This window comes from Drosophila simulans, unplaced genomic scaffold, assembly GCF_016746395.2.
Source record: "Drosophila simulans strain w501 unplaced genomic scaffold, Prin_Dsim_3.1 Segkk92_quiver_pilon, whole genome shotgun sequence".
NCBI classification, from domain to species: domain Eukaryota; kingdom Metazoa; phylum Arthropoda; class Insecta; order Diptera; family Drosophilidae; genus Drosophila; species Drosophila simulans.
Window position 1 is genome coordinate 2,854 of NW_025416887.1, and position 23,515 is coordinate 26,368.

The following is a 23,515-nucleotide window of genomic DNA, read 5'->3' on the forward strand; positions in this document are numbered from 1 at the left end:
GAACACGGGACTTGGCTCCGCGGATAATAGGAATATACGCTTTTTAGATAATATCGTTGAAACAAAAGTCAAGTTTCTATTATATATAGAATAACAAATCGTTTCCATATATTATCGTTAATTTTTGGAGGCAGGCAAATATTTATTTATTACCTGCCGTATAGTTGGATTATTATATCGTTACGGTATAATACAAATATGGATTCTTATGAAAGAAATATAAAATTATATATTAAATGTGGAAATATTATCATATGCGCTTGGTTTTATGTTATATATTACCAGAGAGATATATGAAAAGAGATAAATTTTAAATTTATCTTCAAAATGCAAATGATTTAACTTAATATTTATATTGGTTAAACAAAAATTGTACATGTGTGGATACAATAATTATGTATGTTGGAAATAAAATGATATTTTATAATGAAATATGTATATATAAAAAGATATAATTATAGAAACATATATATTACAATAATTATATGAAATTCTTGTTATATTGGTAAAACAAGTATAAATTAAAAATGAAATTATGGATTACGAATGCTATATAAAAATGGCCGTAATCGAATGGATATTTTACTTATAAATATATATTTAAAATTTTACCCAAAGGCGAAATATTGAATTTTATTCAATATAATAAAAATCATGGAATTATATAAAGTGAAAAATCCATATATCTATTATATTGCTTATTTCGATTCAAAAAATATGAATGGAATATGAAGGAAAAACATTATTCTGGTTGATCCTGCCAGTAGTTATATGCTTGTCTCAAAGATTAAGCCATGCATGTCTAAGTACACACGAATTAAAAGTGAAACCGCAAAAGGCTCATTATATCAGTTATGGTTCCTTAGATCGTTAACAGTTACTTGGATAACTGTGGTAATTCTAGAGCTAATACATGCAATTAAAACATGAACCTTATGGGACATGTGCTTTTATTAGGCTAAAACCAAGCGATCGCAAGATCGTTATATTGGTTGAACTCTAGATAACATGCAGATCGTATGGTCTTGTACCGACGACAGATCTTTCAAATGTCTGCCCTATCAACTTTTGATGGTAGTATCTAGGACTACCATGGTTGCAACGGGTAACGGGGAATCAGGGTTCGATTCCGGAGAGGGAGCCTGAGAAACGGCTACCACATCTAAGGAAGGCAGCAGGCGCGTAAATTACCCACTCCCAGCTCGGGGAGGTAGTGACGAAAAATAACAATACAGGACTCATATCCGAGGCCCTGTAATTGGAATGAGTACACTTTAAATCCTTTAACAAGGACCAATTGGAGGGCAAGTCTGGTGCCAGCAGCCGCGGTAATTCCAGCTCCAATAGCGTATATTAAAGTTGTTGCGGTTAAAACGTTCGTAGTTGAACTTGTGCTTCATACGGGTAGTACAACTTACAATTGTGGTTAGTACTATACCTTTATGTATGTAAGCGTATTACCGGTGGAGTTCTTATATGTGATTAAATACTTGTATTTTTTCATATGTTCCTCCTATTTAAAAACCTGCACTAGTGCTCTTAAACGAGTGTTATTGTGGGCCGGTACTATTACTTTGAACAAATTAGAGTGCTTAAAGCAGGCTTCAAATGCCTGAATATTCTGTGCATGGGATAATGAAATAAGACCTCTGTTCTGCTTTCATTGGTTTTCAGATCAAGAGGTAATGATTAATAGAAGCAGTTTGGGGGCATTAGTATTACGACGCGAGAGGTGAAATTCTTGGACCGTCGTAAGACTAACTTAAGCGAAAGCATTTGCCAAAGATGTTTTCATTAATCAAGAACGAAAGTTAGAGGTTCGAAGGCGATCAGATACCGCCCTAGTTCTAACCATAAACGATGCCAGCTAGCAATTGGGTGTAGCTACTTTTATGGCTCTCTCAGTCGCTTCCCGGGAAACCAAAGCTTTTGGGCTCCGGGGGAAGTATGGTTGCAAAGCTGAAACTTAAAGGAATTGACGGAAGGGCACCACCAGGAGTGGAGCCTGCGGCTTAATTTGACTCAACACGGGAAAACTTACCAGGTCCGAACATAAGTGTGTAAGACAGATTGATAGCTCTTTCTCGAATCTATGGGTGGTGGTGCATGGCCGTTCTTAGTTCGTGGAGTGATTTGTCTGGTTAATTCCGATAACGAACGAGACTCAAATATATTAAATAGATATCTTCAGGATTATGGTGCTGAAGCTTATGTAGCCTTCATTCATGGTGGCAGTAAAATGTTTATTGTGTTTGAATGTGTTTATGTAAGTGGAGCCGTACCTGTTGGTTTGTCCCATTATAAGGACACTAGCTTCTTAAATGGACAAATTGCGTCTAGCAATAATGAGATTGAGCAATAACAGGTCTGTGATGCCCTTAGATGTCCTGGGCTGCACGCGCGCTACAATGAAAGTATCAACGTGTATTTCCTAGACCGAGAGGTCCGGGTAAACCGCTGAACCACTTTCATGCTTGGGATTGTGAACTGAAACTGTTCACATGAACTTGGAATTCCCAGTAAGTGTGAGTCATTAACTCGCATTGATTACGTCCCTGCCCTTTGTACACACCGCCCGTCGCTACTACCGATTGAATTATTTAGTGAGGTCTCCGGACGTGATCACTGTGACGCCTTGCGTGTTACGGTTGTTTCGCAAAAGTTGACCGAACTTGATTATTTAGAGGAAGTAAAAGTCGTAACAAGGTTTCCGTAGGTGAACCTGCGGAAGGATCATTATTGTATAATATCCTTACCGTTAATAAACATTTGTTATAATACAAATAAATACAATTTACCAAAATAAAAATATTACAAAATGATTCTACGGAATCAAAAGTTAAAGTGAAAATAAAATGTAGATGGCTTTTATTTTATTTATATGTGGGGCTTGGCAACCTCATAAAAAGACTTTAACATTATTAATGTTGTTGTGCGTATTTGTGGCAGTACTTACTACAACAACGGCGTTTCCTATAAAAACAAATTCTCGAAAATGGAAATCGAAGAAACTAAACTAAATTCGAAAGTGGAAGTCGAATTAAAATTAAAATAATTTTGAATGTGGTAATCGAAATAAGTTTGTGTGTATATGGACCATAATATACACGCGTTGCGAATATGTATTGTTCATCTATGTTATGAGCATACGTTGGCTAATGCAACAACCTAAAATATACAATGTTTGTACCTGTCATCCATCAGGTTAATGTTTTATATAAATTTTGCAGTATGTGTCACCCAAAATAGCAAACCATAACCAGATTATTATGATACATAATGCTTATATGAAACTAAGACATTTCGCAACATTTATTTTAGGTATAAAAATAAATTTATTGAAGGAATTGATATATGCCAGTAAAATGGTGTATTTTTAATTTCTTTCAATAAAAACAATATTGACATTATATAAAAATGAATTATAAAACTCTAAGCGGTGGATCACTCGGCTCATGGGTCGATGAAGAACGCAGCAAACTGTGCGTCATCGTGTGAACTGCAGGACACATGAACATCGACATTTTGAACGCATATCGCAGTCCATGCTGTTATGTACTTTAATTAATTTTATAGTGCTGCTTGGACTACATATGGTTGAGGGTTGTAAGACTATGCTAATTAAGTTGTTTATAAATTTTTTATAAGCATATGGTATATTATTGGATTAAATAATGATTTTATTCATAATATTAAAAAAGAAATGAAAAACATTATCTCACATTTGAATGTGAAAAACGAAGAGAAATATTTTCTTTTTCAATCAAATAATACTGAGAAATGTCTAGCATAAAAAATTGAAATATTTTTCATCTAGAATTGTCTCTTATTAATGATTCGAAAAAAAAAAAACTTGGTTATGTTATTATTCTTCGTTGGTTCGTTAAATGGATAAAAAATAACTTTGCTTACAAGAACTATTGGAACTATTTATAACGAATTTAATTGATTGTTTTATCATTTATATATAAAGAATTTATGGCAAAATATAGTTATATATACAACCTCAACTCATATGGGACTACCCCCTGAATTTAAGCATATTAATTAGGGGAGGAAAAGAAACTAACAAGGATTTTCTTAGTAGCGGCGAGCGAAAAGAAAACAGTTCAGCACTAAGTCACTTTGTCTATATGGCAAATGTGAGATGCAGTGTATGGAGCGTCAATATTCTAGTATGAGAAATTAATGATTTAAGTCCTTCTTAAATGAGGCCATTTACCCATAGAGGGTGCCAGGCCCGTATAACGTTAATGATTACTAGATGATGTTTCCAAAGAGTCGTGTTGCTTGATAGTGCAGCACTAAGTGGGTGGTAAACTCCATCTAAAACTAAATATAACCATGAGACCGATAGTAAACAAGTACCGTGAGGGAAAGTTGAAAAGAACTCTGAATAGAGAGTTAAACAGTACGTGAAACTGCTTAGAGGTTAAGCCCGATGAACCTGAATATCCGTTATGGAAAATTCATCATTAAAATTGTAATATTTAAATAATATTATTAAGAATAATGTGCATTTTTTCCATATAAGGACATTGTAATCTATTAGCATATCCCAAATTTATCATAAAATATAACTTATAGTTTATTCCAATTAAATTGCTTGCATTTTAACACAGAATAAATGTTATTAATTTGATAAAGTGCTGATAGATTTATATTATTACAGAGCGTTAATTTTTCGGAATTATATAATGGCATAATTATCATTGATTTTTGTGTTTATTATATGCTCTTGTATGATTAACAATGCGAAAGATTCAGGATACCTTCGGGACCCGTCTTGAAACACGGACCAAGGAGTCTAACATATGTGCAAGTTATTGGGATGTAAACCTAATAGCGTAATTAACTTGACTAATAATGGGATTAGTTTTTTAGCTATTTATAGCTAATTAACACAATCCCGGGGCGTTCTATATAGTTATGTATAATGTATATTTATATTATTTATGCCTCTAACTGGAACGTACCTTGAGCATATATGCTGTGACCCGAAAGATGGTGAACTATACTTGATCAGGTTGAAGTCAGGGGAAACCCTGATGGAAGACCGAAACAGTTCTGACGTGCAAATCGATTGTCAGAATTGAGTATAGGGGCGAAAGACCAATCGAACCATCTAGTAGCTGGTTCCTTCCGAAGTTTCCCTCAGGATAGCTGGTGCATTTTAATATTATATAAAATAATCTTATCTGGTAAAGCGAATGATTAGAGGCCTTAGGGTCGAAACGATCTTAACCTATTCTCAAACTTTAAATGGGTAAGAACCTTAACTTTCTTGATATGAAGTTCAAGGTTATGATATAATGTGCCCAGTGGGCCACTTTTGGTAAGCAGAACTGGCGCTGTGGGATGAACCAAACGTAATGTTACGGTGCCCAAATTAACAACTCATGCAGATACCATGAAAGGCGTTGGTTGCTTAAAACAGCAGGACGGTGATCATGGAAGTCGAAATCCGCTAAGGAGTGTGTAACAACTCACCTGCCGAAGCAACTAGCCCTTAAAATGGATGGCGCTTAAGTTGTATACCTATACATTACCGCTAAAGTAGATGATTTATATTACTTGTGATATAAATTTTGAAACTTTAGTGAGTAGGAAGGTACAATGGTATGCGTAGAAGTGTTTGGCGTAAGCCTGCATGGAGCTGCCATTGGTACAGATCTTGGTGGTAGTAGCAAATAATCGAATGAGACCTTGGAGGACTGAAGTGGAGAAGGGTTTCGTGTGAACAGTGGTTGATCACGAGTTAGTCGGTCCTAAGTTCAAGGCGAAAGCCGAAAATTTTCAAGTAAAACAAAAATGCCTAACTATATAAACAAAGCGAATATAATACACTTGAATAATTTTGAACGAAAGGGAATACGGTTCCAATTCCGTAACCTGTTGAGTATCCGTTTGTTATTAAATATGGGCCTCGTGCTCATCCTGGCAACAGGAACGACCATAAAGAAGCCGTCGAGAGATATCGGAAGAGTTTTCTTTTCTGTTTTATAGCCGTACTACCATGGAAGTCTTTCGCAGAGAGATATGGTAGATGGGCTAGAAGAGCATGACATATACTGTTGTGTCGATATTTTCTCCTCGGACCTTGAAAATTTATGGTGGGGACACGCAAACTTCTCAACAGGCCGTACCAATATCCGCAGCTGGTCTCCAAGGTGAAGAGTCTCTAGTCGATAGAATAATGTAGGTAAGGGAAGTCGGCAAATTAGATCCGTAACTTCGGGATAAGGATTGGCTCTGAAGATTGAGATAGTCGGGCTTGATTGGGAAACAATAACATGGTTTATGTGCTCGTTCTGGGTAAATAGAGTTTCTAGCATTTATGTTAGTTACTTGTTCCCCGGATAGTTTAGTTACGTAGCCAATTGTGGAACTTTCTTGCTAAAATTTTTAAGAATACTATTTGGGTTAAACCAATTAGTTCTTATCAATTATAACGATTATCAATTAACAATCAATTCAGAACTGGCACGGACTTGGGGAATCCGACTGTCTAATTAAAACAAAGCATTGTGATGGCCCTAGCGGGTGTTGACACAATGTGATTTCTGCCCAGTGCTCTGAATGTCAAAGTGAAGAAATTCAAGTAAGCGCGGGTCAACGGCGGGAGTAACTATGACTCTCTTAAGGTAGCCAAATGCCTCGTCATCTAATTAGTGACGCGCATGAATGGATTAACGAGATTCCTACTGTCCCTATCTACTATCTAGCGAAACCACAGCCAAGGGAACGGGCTTGGAATAATTAGCGGGGAAAGAAGACCCTTTTGAGCTTGACTCTAATCTGGCAGTGTAAGGAGACATAAGAGGTGTAGAATAAGTGGGAGATATTAGACCTCGGTTTGGTATCGTCAATGAAATACCACTACTCTTATTGTTTCCTTACTTACTTGATTAAATGGAACGTGTATCATTTCCTAGCCATTATACGGATATATTTATTATATCTTATGGTATTGGGTTTTGATGCAAGCTTCTTGATCAAAGTATCACGAGTTTGTTATATAATCGCAAACAAATTCTTTAATAAAACGATGCATTTATGTATTTTTGATTTGAAAATTTGGTATAACTCCAATTACTCAGGTATGATCCAATTCAAGGACATTGCCAGGTAGGGAGTTTGACTGGGGCGGTACATCTCTCAAATAATAACGGAGGTGTCCCAAGGCCAGCTCAGTGCGGACAGAAACCACACATAGAGCAAAAGGGCAAATGCTGACTTGATCTCGGTGTTCAGTACACACAGGGACAGCAAAAGCTCGGCCTATCGATCCTTTTGGTTTAAAGAGTTTTTAACAAGAGGTGTCAGAAAAGTTACCATAGGGATAACTGGCTTGTGGCGGCCAAGCGTTCATAGCGACGTCGCTTTTTGATCCTTCGATGTCGGCTCTTCCTATCATTGTGAAGCAAAATTCACCAAGCGTTGGATTGTTCACCCATGCAAGGGAACGTGAGCTGGGTTTAGACCGTCGTGAGACAGGTTAGTTTTACCCTACTAATGACAAAACGTTGTTGCGACAGCATTCCTGCGTAGTACGAGAGGAACCGCAGGTACGGACCAATGGCACAATACTTGTTCGAGCGAACAGTGGTATGACGCTACGTCCGTTGGATTATGCCTGAACGCCTCTAAGGTCGTATCCGTGCTGGACTGCAATGATAAATAAGGGGCAATTTGCATTGTATGGCTTCTAAACCATTTAAAGTTTATAATTTATTTTATAAACGACAATGGATGTGATGCCAATGTAATTTGTAACATAGTAAATTAGGAGGATCTTCGATCACCTGATGCCGCGCTAGTTACATATAAAAGCATTATTTAATACAATGACAAAGCCTAGAATCAATTGTAAACGACTTTTGTAACAGGCAAGGTGTTGTAAGTGGTTGAGCAGCTGCCATACTGCGATCCACTGAAGCTTATCCTTTGCTTGATGATTCGATAAATAAATGATTTTTTCCTGTAGCCAAACACCTCGTCATCAATTTAGTGACGCATATGATATTGTCCCTATCATATAATTTTTGATATAAAGACTTTAAAGAATTGTATCAAGTTGCCAAACACCTCGTCATCAATTTAGTGACGCATATGATATTGTCCCTATCATATAATTAATATAAAGACTTTAATGAATTGTGTCAAGTTGCCAAACACCTCGTCATCAATTTAGTGACGCATATGATATTGTCCCTATCATATAATTAATATAAAGAATTTTAATGAATTGTGTCAAGTTGCCAAACACCTCGTCATCAATTTAGTGACGCATATGATATTGTCCCTATCATATAATTTTTGATATAAAGACTTTAAAGAATTGTATCAAGTTGCCAAACACCTCGTCATCAATTTAGTGACGCATATGATATTGTCCATATCATATAATTAATATAAAGACTTTAATGAATTGTGTCAAGTTGCCAAACACCTCGTCATCAATTTAGTGACGCATATGATATTGTCCCTATCATATAATTTTTGATATAAAGACTTTAAAGAATTGTATCAAGTTGCCAAACACCTCGTCATCAATTTAGTGACGCATATGATATTGTCCATATCATATAATTAATATAAAGACTTTAATGAATTGTGTCAAGTTGCCAAACACCTCGTCATCAATTTAGTGACGCATATGATATTGTCCCTATCATATAATTAATATAAAGACTTTAATGAATTGTGTCAAGTTGCCAAACACCTCGTCATCAATTTAGTTTTTTTTTTTTTTTTTTTTTTTTTTTTTTTTTTTTAGCGTGCGTTTATTTATTTAAAATCTGTCCTAGTGGACAATAATTAAATGGTTTTGCGGGGGAACATTAGCTTAAGGGATACTATTGTACATGTATTTGTGGCGGGTTTTATATGTGTTGTCTATTGTTGTGGAAGATCGAGAGGGTGTCTCCTCATGAGACGTCTGCTTGTTTGGCTATTGTCTAACAGGTTGGTGGCGAGGTGGTTAGGGTGGTTTTCGAGCCTTTTCAGGTATCTCTCGCTGAGCCTGGAGATTTCATCAGCGACTTGTGGGATTCCAAGTTCCCTATGTATGGCGACATTCTCGTGGTAGGGATGCGCATTACAGGCAATTCTCAAGCACCTATTCTGGAACCGCTGTATACGCAGGCGATTCGTGTGGCTTGCCGTGCCCCATAGCTGTATCCCGTAGGTCCAGATGGGCTTGAGAATTGCCTTGTACACCAGGATTTTGTGGTTCTGCCTTAGCTTGGACCCTCTCCCAATAAGCCAATGCATCTGCCTCAGACGCGCATCGGCCTGTATGCGTTTGCTGACGATGTGGGGACGCCAAGTGAGCCTGCGGTCCAGGGTAAGTCCTAGGTACTTGGGTGCGGGTGCGTTGGGAATGATGACTCCGTTTAGCGTGACCGGTGGGCAGTCTCCTCTCCTTAGTGCAAATGTTGTTTGGGTAGATTTTTCCGCGTTCACTACGATGTTCCACCTGCTGAGCCAGGGATGTAGCGCGTCCATTTGCCTTTGGATTGTTTCGGAGGCTTCTCGTGGGTCGGATGAGGAGGCGAGGAAAGCCGTGTCATCTGCATAAGTCGCTATAGTTAGGTTCCTGGAGGGGATTATGGGAAGGTCTGCGGTGTAAAGGGTGTACAGTATTGGTCCGAGCACACTGCCTTGCGGAACTCCAGCTCTGATCAGTCTGGGTAGGCTTATTGCACTTCCGCATCTGACTTGGAATGCTCTTCCCTCAGTGTAGGATTTGAGGAGGGTAAAATGGGGGCTTGGGAGGTAGGATTTGAGTTTATGGAGGAGTCCAGGATGCCAAACTCTGTCGAATGCCTGCTTCACGTCGAGCATTACAGCGCAGCAGTATTTCTTTTGCTCGAATGCCTCGAGGATCCGTTCGACTAGCCGGTGGCATTGCTCTGGTGTTCCGTGGGAGCGCCTGAAGCCAAACTGGTGATCGGGGATCAAACCAGCCTCATCCAGTACTGGCAATACTCTGCGCAAAAATACTCTTTCGAGTATTTTGGAGAGGATTGCCAGCAAACTAATCGGACGATAGGAGGCGAGATTGGCTTCAGGCTTACCAGGCTTGAGGAGGACAATAACCTCTGCTCTTTTCCACTCTTCCGGGAAGTACCCTAGCCGGAAGCAGCTGTTGTAAATGCTGGCCAGCATTTGTGTGCAGCGGAATGGGAGCATTTTTAGGGCCGCCGCATCTATACGATCCAGGCCTGGAGATTTGTTGTTCTTCAGTAGAGCAATCTCCTGCGCAACTTCCTCAGGGTCGACTGGTTCCAACGGGGGACCGGGAGAGCTTGGGCTATTGAGAAACCGGGCTGTTTCAGCATGTTCTTCGGCAGTGCAGCAGTCGAACGGAGAGAAGGCGTTGTAAAGGTGTTCGGCGAAAGCTTCTGCTCTTTCAGCATCCGAACGGCACCAGGATCCATCTGCTTTGCGCACTGCGGAAACCTTTTTGGCTGGTCGTTTAATGTGGCGGGTGACGTTCCACAGATTGTGGTCTGGGTCCCCGGGAGAGAGTTCCTCGAGGAATCTGAGGAAGGAGTCCTGGCGTAGGCTGGAGATCTTGTCCTTCAACTCCTTTGTGGCGTGATTGAGCGCTGTTTTGTCTCTTGGATTGCGCGTCAAGAACCAAACTCTCCTGAGACGCCTCTTCTCAGTCACGAGTGCCGCAATTTCCGGGGACCAGAGGTGGAGGTCCCTGCTAGGTGTTCTCGCAGTCTTTGGTGGCGGTGGGCTTGCGAATTCCGCAGCGTTTTGCATCTGCCTGGTGAGATTCCCGATAGCTTCATCAATGTTCCTGGGTGTGTTGAGGATGGGGTTCGGATTGACGGTGGAGAGCATCCAGGACGCGAACTTGGCGGCGTCGGTATATTTTCCAGTGAGCCTTCTGAGCGGGGTTTTCCTGAGGACTGGCGTGTTGATTAGCACGTTTATTGCACAGTGGTCTGACAGGAGATCAGCATTTGTTGTGCAGCTGATCTTCGCATGCCCTATGCCTTTCGACACAGCAAAGTCCAGCAGGTCTGGAGTCTTGAGGGGATTCGTTGGCCAGTGAGTGGGCTCGCCAGTGGAGTGGCAGTCCAGTCGGTGGCGTTGCAGGTACCCAAACAGAGTTTTCCCTTTGGGGTTGTTGGCGCGCGATCCCCACCAAGAATGTTTGGCGTTATAATCTCCAGCTGCTATGAAGCGGGGCCCAAAATGCTCGAAGAACTCACTGAGGTGAGATGCTGTTATGCGGTATCTGGGGGGAAAGTAGACCGCTCCAATGTCTAAATCTCCTTGCGGGCTGACAATCCTGATGACAGGACATTGTGCCCAGTCTTGCTGAAACGCGGGCAGCTCTAGGTATTGAATACCGCTCCTGATGAGGATGGCTGCTCCACCGCGTGCTCTGCCAGAAGGATGGTCTGCATGGATGAGGTCATATCCGCTGATATTAAAGTGGGATCTGGGGGAGAAGTGGGTTTCGGCTACGAGTAGGATATCGATCTGGTGGGTCTTCAGATGGTGCTCGACTATGGCCTTGCTGTTCTGCAGGCCGTTCGCATTCCAGACGACTAGGTGGAGCTTTAGTTGCATGACTTGCTGTTGAGAATGGTGGCCACCAGCTGTGTCATCTGGGTGAACATGCGCTCCATCATCCTTTCCATCATTCCTTCCATGCGAGCGAACATCGCTTCTATCTGACCGGAGTGTGGGGTTTCTGTTTGGGTTTGGACTGGGGTTGTGGGATTCTGCGGTGCTGCGTGCACTCCGTTGAGGGCGTCTCGGTAGCTCCTGCCAGAGGTGACGTTTGGTGATGCCACGGGCGGCGCCTTGTTAGCATTAGCGACGGGCCTTGTTTTCGGAGCAGCGAGTGCTTTGGCCCTTTTGTATGCAGGGCATCCCTTGAAAGACGCAGGATGGTCCGCCTGGCAGTGGAAGCAGCACGCTTTGTCGTCCTCCCTCTTCTCACATGCCCTCGATTCGTGAGGGCCTCCACACTTTACACATCGGTATTCCAGGAAGCAGTAACGCTGTGTATGACCGAATCCTTGGCACCTGAAGCATTGAGGCACGTCGTTGAACTTCTGCGGCGGTTCAATGGTTACTACCGACCTGCAGATCCGCTTGACTTGGTAGACGTCTTTGTTGTTGCTGGAAGGCTCCAGGTTGGCGAAGAATATTCCCAGCGGTTCTTTAGTTCTTCTGCCAATGGGATTGTGCAGATCTCTAACAGCGTGCCCTTGTCTGCGAAGGTCTTCAATGATTTCCTCACGATCGGTGGAGTGGTGGAGTCCTTTGATGACAACCTTGTATGCACGTTCATCTTTCGGCTGGAAAGTCCGATGCCTCTTGTTTTGGGCCACAAGTTGGAGACGCAGAGCTGTATAGGACTCTTTGTCCGGCATCATGACACGTACGTTGTTGCCATTCACGGTCTTGTAGGTAAAATTGTTCTTCGGGCCTACAAGAGTCGTGATCATCTTGACGAGTGCCGAGATGTTGGTCACATCGGGGATAAAAATCGGAGGTGGCTTGATGGTCTTCGGGGTGGGCTTTGGTTTCTCGGGGGTCTTGGGCTTGGAATCATCTTTAGGTCCGGGTTCGTCATCAGAGCTCTCTTGGTCGTACTCGTCTTCTTCGGTCGAGAGTAAAGCGAAGGCGTTGTTGGCGAGCTTCTTGCGCAGAGCAGCGCTAGTGCTTGGCTTATCTTCCAGCTCCTCTCCCTGTGCTTTCTTTGCCGGTTTTCGCTTTATCTCGCCCGGCTCTGTATGCGAGGTGCTTCCCTCGCTGCTGGAGCTGCTCTTGCGTGTTCTCAGAGCCTTTTTGCGTGGTGTTGTTCCAAGCTTGTGGGTGCGCGGGGGGGCCTGCCAGTCCATCTTCTCCAAAGTTGATAAGGAGTGAGGAGGGGGGGGGGGGGGAAGCTGGGCACCGTAAGCCGGTGAGCCAGGCAGCACGTGGCTGCTGCTTTGCAATTATACCGCTGCTTCGAGCACTGGGTTTTTTGCGCTGATAACACGCACACTCGGGTGTGCGATGGTGTTAGTGCGAACTACCGTTAGGTACGTTGGCTGGGCCAATCAAAACGCGCGACAAGATCACGCGACGCGAAGTGGCTGGGCACAAGTAACGGGACTTACAACTGTGAACAATTTGCTAACAATTTGCTAACAATTTGCTGTCGATCCGCAGGCACGTCTGCACTCGTCGAGTGTTCGATCGCGACTGATCAATTTAGTGACGCATATGATATTGTCCCTATCATATAATTAATATAAAAACTTTTAATGAATTGTGTCAAGTTGCCAAACACCTCGTCATCAATTTAGTGACGCATATGATATTGTCCCTATCATATAATTTTTGATATAAAGACTTTAAAGAATTGTATCAAGTTGCCAAACACCTCGTCATCAACTACTATATTATGGTTGCGCCGACCTCTCATATTGTATTCTCTTATGTGTTCATAGGATTTTGGCAATTATATACGAGTAAATTAAATAATATACTTATGAAAATGATTAATTATTATATGTATAAGGGAAAAAATGCTGAAATATTCCCATATTATCTTAGTATTATAGAGGAAAGACCGTTGCCGACCTCTCATATTGTTCAAAACTTATGTATTCATATGATTTTGGCAATTAAATGAGTAAATTAAATAATATACATATGAAAATGATTAATTATTATATGTATAAGGGAAAAAATGCTGAAATATTCCCACATTCTCTCAGTATTATAGAGAAAAGCCATTATAGTGAGAGGGTATAGTAGTGTAAACGACCGGAATTACGACAGAGGGTTCAAAAACTACTATAGGTAGGCAGTGGTTGCCGACCTCTCATATTGTTCAAAACTTATGTATTCATATGATTTTGGCAATTATATGAGTAAATTAAATAATATACATATGAAAATGATTAATTATTATATGTATAAGGGAAAAAATGCTGAAATATTCCCACATTCTCTCAGTATTATAGAGAAAAGCCATTATAGTGAGAGGGTATAGTAGTGTAAACGACCGGAATTACGACAGAGGGTTCAAAAACTACTATAGGTAGGCAGTGGTTGCCGACCTCTCATATTGTTCAAAACTTATGTATTCATATGATTTTGGGAATTATATGAGTAAATTAAATAATATACATATGAAAATGATTAATTATTATATGTATAAGGGAAAAAATGCTGAAATATTCCCACATTCTCTCAGTATTATAGAGAAAAGCCATTATAGTGAGAGGGTATAGTAGTGTAAACGACCGGAATTACGACAGAGGGTTCAAAAACTACTATAGGTAGGCAGTGGTTGCCGACCTCTCATATTGTTCAAAACTTATGAATTCATATGATTTTGGGAATTATATGAGTAAATTAAATAATATACATATGAAAATGATTAATTATTATATGTATAAGGAAAAAAATGCTGAAATATTCCCACATTCTCTTAGTATTATAGAGAAAAGCCATTATAGGGAGAGGGTATAGTAGTGTAAACGACCGGAATTACGACAGAGGGTTCAAAAACTACTATAGGTAGGCAGTGGTTGCCGACCTCTCATATTGTTCAAAACTTATGTATTCATATGATTTTGGCAATAATATGAGTAAATTAAATAATAAACATATGAAAATTAATATGTATTATATGTATAAAGAAAAAAATAATCATATTATATATGAATAATGGAAAAAAAAATGAAATGTTCATATAATCTCTTAATATATAAGAGAATAGCCCGTATGTTGGGTGGCAAACGGAATTGAAAATACCCGCTTTGACGACAGCGGGTTCAAAAACTACTATAGGTAGGCAGTGGTTGCCGACCTCCCGCATTATTCGAAATATTTATTTCGGATTATGTTTATATTGGTTACATACAATAAAGTATATTATTATCCGTACAAATTTGTTTCTCAGTTCTATAGAACACGGGACTTGGCTCCGCGGATAATAGGAATATACGCTTTTTAGATAATATCGTTGAAACAAAAGTCAAGTTTCTATTATATATAGAATAACAAATCGTTTCCATATATTATCGTTAATTTTTGGAGGCAGGCAAATATTTATTTATTACCTGCCGTATAGTTGGATTATTATATCGTTACGGTATAATACAAATATGGATTCTTATGAAAGAAATATAAAATTATATATTAAATGTGGAAATATTATCATATGCGCTTGGTTTTATGTTATATATTACCAGAGAGATATATGAAAAGAGATAAATTTTAAATTTATCTTCAAAATGCAAATGATTTAACTTAATATTTATATTGGTTAAACAAAAATTGTACATGTGTGGATACAATAATTATGTATGTTGGAAATAAAATGATATTTTATAATGAAATATGTATATATAAAAAGATATAATTATAGAAACATATATATTACAATAATTATATGAAATTCTTGTTATATTGGTAAAACAAGTATAAATTAAAAATGAAATTATGGATTACGAATGCTATATAAAAATGGCCGTAATCGAATGGATATTTTACTTATAAATATATATTTAAAATTTTACCCAAAGGCGAAATATTGAATTTTATTCAATATAATAAAAATCATGGAATTATATAAAGTGAAAAATCCATATATCTATTATATTGCTTATTTCGATTCAAAAAATATGAATGGAATATGAAGGAAAAACATTATTCTGGTTGATCCTGCCAGTAGTTATATGCTTGTCTCAAAGATTAAGCCATGCATGTCTAAGTACACACGAATTAAAAGTGAAACCGCAAAAGGCTCATTATATCAGTTATGGTTCCTTAGATCGTTAACAGTTACTTGGATAACTGTGGTAATTCTAGAGCTAATACATGCAATTAAAACATGAACCTTATGGGACATGTGCTTTTATTAGGCTAAAACCAAGCGATCGCAAGATCGTTATATTGGTTGAACTCTAGATAACATGCAGATCGTATGGTCTTGTACCGACGACAGATCTTTCAAATGTCTGCCCTATCAACTTTTGATGGTAGTATCTAGGACTACCATGGTTGCAACGGGTAACGGGGAATCAGGGTTCGATTCCGGAGAGGGAGCCTGAGAAACGGCTACCACATCTAAGGAAGGCAGCAGGCGCGTAAATTACCCACTCCCAGCTCGGGGAGGTAGTGACGAAAAATAACAATACAGGACTCATATCCGAGGCCCTGTAATTGGAATGAGTACACTTTAAATCCTTTAACAAGGACCAATTGGAGGGCAAGTCTGGTGCCAGCAGCCGCGGTAATTCCAGCTCCAATAGCGTATATTAAAGTTGTTGCGGTTAAAACGTTCGTAGTTGAACTTGTGCTTCATACGGGTAGTACAACTTACAATTGTGGTTAGTACTATACCTTTATGTATGTAAGCGTATTACCGGTGGAGTTCTTATATGTGATTAAATACTTGTATTTTTTCATATGTTCCTCCTATTTAAAAACCTGCACTAGTGCTCTTAAACGAGTGTTATTGTGGGCCGGTACTATTACTTTGAACAAATTAGAGTGCTTAAAGCAGGCTTCAAATGCCTGAATATTCTGTGCATGGGATAATGAAATAAGACCTCTGTTCTGCTTTCATTGGTTTTCAGATCAAGAGGTAATGATTAATAGAAGCAGTTTGGGGGCATTAGTATTACGACGCGAGAGGTGAAATTCTTGGACCGTCGTAAGACTAACTTAAGCGAAAGCATTTGCCAAAGATGTTTTCATTAATCAAGAACGAAAGTTAGAGGTTCGAAGGCGATCAGATACCGCCCTAGTTCTAACCATAAACGATGCCAGCTAGCAATTGGGTGTAGCTACTTTTATGGCTCTCTCAGTCGCTTCCCGGGAAACCAAAGCTTTTGGGCTCCGGGGGAAGTATGGTTGCAAAGCTGAAACTTAAAGGAATTGACGGAAGGGCACCACCAGGAGTGGAGCCTGCGGCTTAATTTGACTCAACACGGGAAAACTTACCAGGTCCGAACATAAGTGTGTAAGACAGATTGATAGCTCTTTCTCGAATCTATGGGTGGTGGTGCATGGCCGTTCTTAGTTCGTGGAGTGATTTGTCTGGTTAATTCCGATAACGAACGAGACTCAAATATATTAAATAGATATCTTCAGGATTATGGTGCTGAAGCTTATGTAGCCTTCATTCATGGTGGCAGTAAAATGTTTATTGTGTTTGAATGTGTTTATGTAAGTGGAGCCGTACCTGTTGGTTTGTCCCATTATAAGGACACTAGCTTCTTAAATGGACAAATTGCGTCTAGCAATAATGAGATTGAGCAATAACAGGTCTGTGATGCCCTTAGATGTCCTGGGCTGCACGCGCGCTACAATGAAAGTATCAACGTGTATTTCCTAGACCGAGAGGTCCGGGTAAACCGCTGAACCACTTTCATGCTTGGGATTGTGAACTGAAACTGTTCACATGAACTTGGAATTCCCAGTAAGTGTGAGTCATTAACTCGCATTGATTACGTCCCTGCCCTTTGTACACACCGCCCGTCGCTACTACCGATTGAATTATTTAGTGAGGTCTCCGGACGTGATCACTGTGACGCCTTGCGTGTTACGGTTGTTTCGCAAAAGTTGACCGAACTTGATTATTTAGAGGAAGTAAAAGTCGTAACAAGGTTTCCGTAGGTGAACCTGCGGAAGGATCATTATTGTATAATATCCTTACCGTTAATAAACATTTGTTATAATACAAATAAATACAATTTACCAAAATAAAAATATTACAAAATGATTCTACGGAATCAAAAGTTAAAGTGAAAATAAAATGTAGATGGCTTTTATTTTATTTATATGTGGGGCTTGGCAACCTCATAAAAAGACTTTAACATTATTAATGTTGTTGTGCGTATTTGTGGCAGTACTTACTACAACAACGGCGTTTCCTATAAAAACAAATTCTCGAAAATGGAAATCGAAGAAACTAAACTAAATTCGAAAGTGGAAGTCGAATTAAAATTAAAATAATTTTGAATGTGGTAATCGAAATAAGTTTGTGTGTATATGGACCATAATATACACGCGTTGCGAATATGTATTGTTCATCTATGTTATGAGCATACGTTGGCTAATGCAACAACCTAAAATATACAATGTTTGTACCTGTCATCCATCAGGTTAATGTTTTATATAAATTTTGCAGTATGTGTCACCCAAAATAGCAAACCATAACCAGATTATTATGATACATAATGCTTATATGAAACTAAGACATTTCGCAACATTTATTTTAGGTATAAAAATAAATTTATTGAAGGAATTGATATATGCCAGTAAAATGGTGTATTTTTAATTTCTTTCAATAAAAACAATATTGACATTATATAAAAATGAATTATAAAACTCTAAGCGGTGGATCACTCGGCTCATGGGTCGATGAAGAACGCAGCAAACTGTGCGTCATCGTGTGAACTGCAGGACACATGAACATCGACATTTTGAACGCATATCGCAGTCCATGCTGTTATGTACTTTAATTAATTTTATAGTGCTGCTTGGACTACATATGGTTGAGGGTTGTAAGACTATGCTAATTAAGTTGTTTATAAATTTTTTATAAGCATATGGTATATTATTGGATTAAATAATGATTTTATTCATAATATTAAAAAAGAAATGAAAAACATTATCTCACATTTGAATGTGAAAAACGAAGAGAAATATTTTCTTTTTCAATCAAATAATACTGAGAAATGTCTAGCATAAAAAATTGAAATATTTTTCATCTAGAATTGTCTCTTATTAATGATTCGAAAAAAAAAAAACTTGGTTATGTTATTATTCTTCGTTGGTTCGTTAAATGGATAAAAAATAACTTTGCTTACAAGAACTATTGGAACTATTTATAACGAATTTAATTGATTGTTTTATCATTTATATATAAAGAATTTATGGCAAAATATAGTTATATATACAACCTCAACTCATATGGGACTACCCCCTGAATTTAAGCATATTAATTAGGGGAGGAAAAGAAACTAACAAGGATTTTCTTAGTAGCGGCGAGCGAAAAGAAAACAGTTCAGCACTAAGTCACTTTGTCTATATGGCAAATGTGAGATGCAGTGTATGGAGCGTCAATATTCTAGTATGAGAAATTAATGATTTAAGTCCTTCTTAAATGAGGCCATTTACCCATAGAGGGTGCCAGGCCCGTATAACGTTAATGATTACTAGATGATGTTTCCAAAGAGTCGTGTTGCTTGATAGTGCAGCACTAAGTGGGTGGTAAACTCCATCTAAAACTAAATATAACCATGAGACCGATAGTAAACAAGTACCGTGAGGGAAAGTTGAAAAGAACTCTGAATAGAGAGTTAAACAGTACGTGAAACTGCTTAGAGGTTAAGCCCGATGAACCTGAATATCCGTTATGGAAAATTCATCATTAAAATTGTAATATTTAAATAATATTATTAAGAATAATGTGCATTTTTTCCATATAAGGACATTGTAATCTATTAGCATATCCCAAATTTATCATAAAATATAACTTATAGTTTATTCCAATTAAATTGCTTGCATTTTAACACAGAATAAATGTTATTAATTTGATAAAGTGCTGATAGATTTATATTATTACAGAGCGTTAATTTTTCGGAATTATATAATGGCATAATTATCATTGATTTTTGTGTTTATTATATGCTCTTGTATGATTAACAATGCGAAAGATTCAGGATACCTTCGGGACCCGTCTTGAAACACGGACCAAGGAGTCTAACATATGTGCAAGTTATTGGGATGTAAACCTAATAGCGTAATTAACTTGACTAATAATGGGATTAGTTTTTTAGCTATTTATAGCTAATTAACACAATCCCGGGGCGTTCTATATAGTTATGTATAATGTATATTTATATTATTTATGCCTCTAACTGGAACGTACCTTGAGCATATATGCTGTGACCCGAAAGATGGTGAACTATACTTGATCAGGTTGAAGTCAGGGGAAACCCTGATGGAAGACCGAAACAGTTCTGACGTGCAAATCGATTGTCAGAATTGAGTATAGGGGCGAAAGACCAATCGAACCATCTAGTAGCTGGTTCCTTCCGAAGTTTCCCTCAGGATAGCTGGTGCATTTTAATATTATATAAAATAATCTTATCTGGTAAAGCGAATGATTAGAGGCCTTAGGGTCGAAACGATCTTAACCTATTCTCAAACTTTAAATGGGTAAGAACCTTAACTTTCTTGATATGAAGTTCAAGGTTATGATATAATGTGCCCAGTGGGCCACTTTTGGTAAGCAGAACTGGCGCTGTGGGATGAACCAAACGTAATGTTACGGTGCCCAAATTAACAACTCATGCAGATACCATGAAAGGCGTTGGTTGCTTAAAACAGCAGGACGGTGATCATGGAAGTCGAAATCCGCTAAGGAGTGTGTAACAACTCACCTGCCGAAGCAACTAGCCCTTAAAATGGATGGCGCTTAAGTTGTATACCTATACATTACCGCTAAAGTAGATGATTTATATTACTTGTGATATAAATTTTGAAACTTTAGTGAGTAGGAAGGTACAATGGTATGCGTAGAAGTGTTTGGCGTAAGCCTGCATGGAGCTGCCATTGGTACAGATCTTGGTGGTAGTAGCAAATAATCGAATGAGACCTTGGAGGACTGAAGTGGAGAAGGGTTTCGTGTGAACAGTGGTTGATCACGAGTTAGTCGGTCCTAAGTTCAAGGCGAAAGCCGAAAATTTTCAAGTAAAACAAAAATGCCTAACTATATAAACAAAGCGAATATAATACACTTGAATAATTTTGAACGAAAGGGAATACGGTTCCAATTCCGTAACCTGTTGAGTATCCGTTTGTTATTAAATATGGGCCTCGTGCTCATCCTGGCAACAGGAACGACCATAAAGAAGCCGTCGAGAGATATCGGAAGAGTTTTCTTTTCTGTTTTATAGCCGTACTACCATGGAAGTCTTTCGCAGAGAGATATGGTAGATGGGCTAGAAGAGCATGACATATACTGTTGTGTCGATATTTTCTCCTCGGACCTTGAAAATTTATGGTGGGGACACGCAAACTTCTCAACAGGCCGTACCAATATCCGCAGCTGGTCTCCAAGGTGAAGAGTCTCTAGTCGATAGAATAATGTAGGTAAGGGAAGTCGGCAAATTAGATCCGTAACTTCGGGATAAGGATTGGCTCTGAAGATTGAGATAGTCGGGCTTGATTGGGAAACAATAACATGGTTTATGTGCTCGTTCTGGGTAAATAGAGTTTCTAGCATTTATGTTAGTTACTTGTTCCCCGGATAGTTTAGTTACGTAGCCAATTGTGGAACTTTCTTGCTAAAATTTTTAAGAATACTATTTGGGTTAAACCAATTAGTTCTTATCAATTATAACGATTATCAATTAACAATCAATTCAGAACTGGCACGGACTTGGGGAATCCGACTGTCTAATTAAAACAAAGCATTGTGATGGCCCTAGCGGGTGTTGACACAATGTGATTTCTGCCCAGTGCTCTGAATGTCAAAGTGAAGAAATTCAAGTAAGCGCGGGTCAACGGCGGGAGTAACTATGACTCTCTTAAGGTAGCCAAATGCCTCGTCATCTAATTAGTGACGCGCATGAATGGATTAACGACGGACGTGTTTTCGTTGCGCTCGTGTACAGATTGCGAAGAACTTTGTTTTCCGTGTTTGGAAAGTAATAAAATCGGTGAATTAGTGCTCCGCGAAAGTCGTGTGCTAATTTTCGTGTGTTATAAACAAGCGGTTTGGAAGTAATTAGCGATTAATTATTGCAAATTTTCCATTCAGCACGTGCTGCGAGGCGAGCTTACGAGTAAGTTTTTTCGAGTAAGCTTTTTGATCAGCTGTCGCAAAGCTTTTGGTGTCAGTCACTGCTAAGGTTTGTGTCTAGGGAGAGCTTTAGTGCTACCAGACTCTACCGATAGGTGGAGCTCGAGTTCCAAAGCAACTACCTTTTGTCAGCGAGCAAACGAGTTGCTGGCGTCGACGGTAGGTGGAGCCACCATCGTAGTTATGCCGATGGAGAGCGACAGTAGCGCGAGTGCCTTGAGCGGAAGTAGTGCCTCGAGGAAGTCTAAACGAGGCAGGCGCAGAAGCCACCTGGCATCTAAGAGCTCGGCGCCAACGCAGCCGAAATTGGTTGCCCTGTCAGCGAATGGAGTGCCAGAACCCGTTGGGGTACTGGAGGAGCCGTTTTCGTCGCTGGAGGACGCCCGGGCGGCTACGGCAAACGCTGCCATCGATGCTGCCCCTCCCCACGCTGCTGCCACCGCTGTTGATCCTACTGCTGCCCCTGCTGCTGCCCCTGCTGCCGACCACACTGCTGTCTCCGCCGTTTCCACTGCTGCTAAAATTGTTGCCACCACTGCCACTGCCGCCACCGCTGCCGCCCGCGCTGGGCAAGCAGCCATGATGGCAGAGCTGTCGGCCACACAGCGCATGGTGAGAAGCAGCTTCCGCAGACTAGGAGAAGTGGACACCGAAGAGCTCTCGTATGCTATCAGCCGCTACGATGAGCTGGTCTTAGCGTTAATGCTCAGGTGTGGAGAGCTGGAGACGCGGCTTGCTATGCCGCCACCGCCGCCGCCGTCGTCGAATCCGTTGAAAAATACGGCCGTTAATGCTCCCCAGATGCAGCAGGTTGCACCCACCGCTGCCCCGCGGACCACCAAGATCCGCGAGACGTGGTCAGCGGTGGTGAAGTGCGACGACCCTGCGCTATCGGGGAAAGCCATAGCGGAAAAGGTGCGAACGATGGTTGCACCCTCTCTCGGAGTCAGAGTACACGAGGTCCGTGAGCTCCGTCGAGGTGGTGGTGCGATCATTCGTACTCCTTCGGTTGGAGAGCTGCAGAAGTTGGTAGCTTCCAAAAGATTCGCCGAGGTTGGGCTAAATGTGGCACGGAATGCGGCCGAGAAGCCGAAGGTCGTCGTCTATGACGTCGACACAGCTATCGGCCCTGAGGAGTTTATGAAGGAGCTCCACGAGAACAACTTCGACAGCGAAATGAATCTGTCCCAATTCAAGAAGTCTGTGCACCTGGTGACCAAGGCGTGGTCGGTAGCTGACGGCGCCACAGTAAATGTGACGCTAGAGGTGGACGACCGGGCGATGGCGAAGCTTGATGTAGGTCGTGTCTACATCAAGTGGTTTTCGTTCCGATGCCGATCACAGGTCCGCACATACGCCTGCCACAGATGCGTGGGTTTCGACCACAAGGTCAGCGAATGCCGGCAGAAGGACAGTGTCTGCCGTCAGTGCGGGCAACAAGGCCACACTGCGGCAAAGTGCCAAAACCCGGTGGACTGCCGGAACTGCCGCCACAGAGGGCAACCCTCGGGGCATCACATGCTCTCGAGCGTTTGCCCGATATACGGGGCGTTGCTGGCGAGGGTGCAAGCTAGACACTAATGTTTAGCTTCATCCAAGCGAACTGTGGCCGAGGCCGAGCTGCGACCATCGAGCTCGGAGTCCGACTCAGGAGAT

The 23,515-nt window shown here is 40.3% G+C and overlaps 5 non-coding genes and 1 pseudogene across 5 annotated transcripts; all 6 read left to right on the forward strand.

Annotated features, from left to right (window-relative positions):
• Window positions 1–744: 744 nt before the first annotated feature.
• Window positions 745–2,739, forward strand: LOC120285690. Its single transcript, XR_005544912.1, has one exon. It is a non-coding gene; the product is annotated as a small subunit ribosomal RNA (ribosomal RNA).
• A 689-nt stretch (window positions 2,740–3,428) lies between these two features.
• Window positions 3,429–3,607, forward strand: LOC120285689. The gene has a single exon (XR_005544911.1). It is a non-coding gene; the product is annotated as a 5.8S ribosomal RNA (ribosomal RNA).
• Window positions 3,608–4,001: 394 nt separating this feature from the next.
• Window positions 4,002–7,963, forward strand: LOC120285695. Its single transcript, XR_005544917.1, has one exon. It is a non-coding gene; the product is annotated as a large subunit ribosomal RNA (ribosomal RNA).
• Window positions 7,964–15,689: 7,726 nt separating this feature from the next.
• LOC120285691 lies at window positions 15,690–17,684 on the forward strand. Its single transcript, XR_005544913.1, has one exon. It is a non-coding gene; the product is annotated as a small subunit ribosomal RNA (ribosomal RNA).
• Window positions 17,685–18,373: 689 nt separating this feature from the next.
• On the forward strand, window positions 18,374–18,552 carry LOC120285700. The gene has a single exon (XR_005544920.1). It is a non-coding gene; the product is annotated as a 5.8S ribosomal RNA (ribosomal RNA).
• Window positions 18,553–18,946: 394 nt separating this feature from the next.
• Window positions 18,947–21,695, forward strand: LOC120285699 (annotated as a pseudogene).
• The last annotated feature ends 1,820 nt before the right edge of the window (window positions 21,696–23,515 follow it).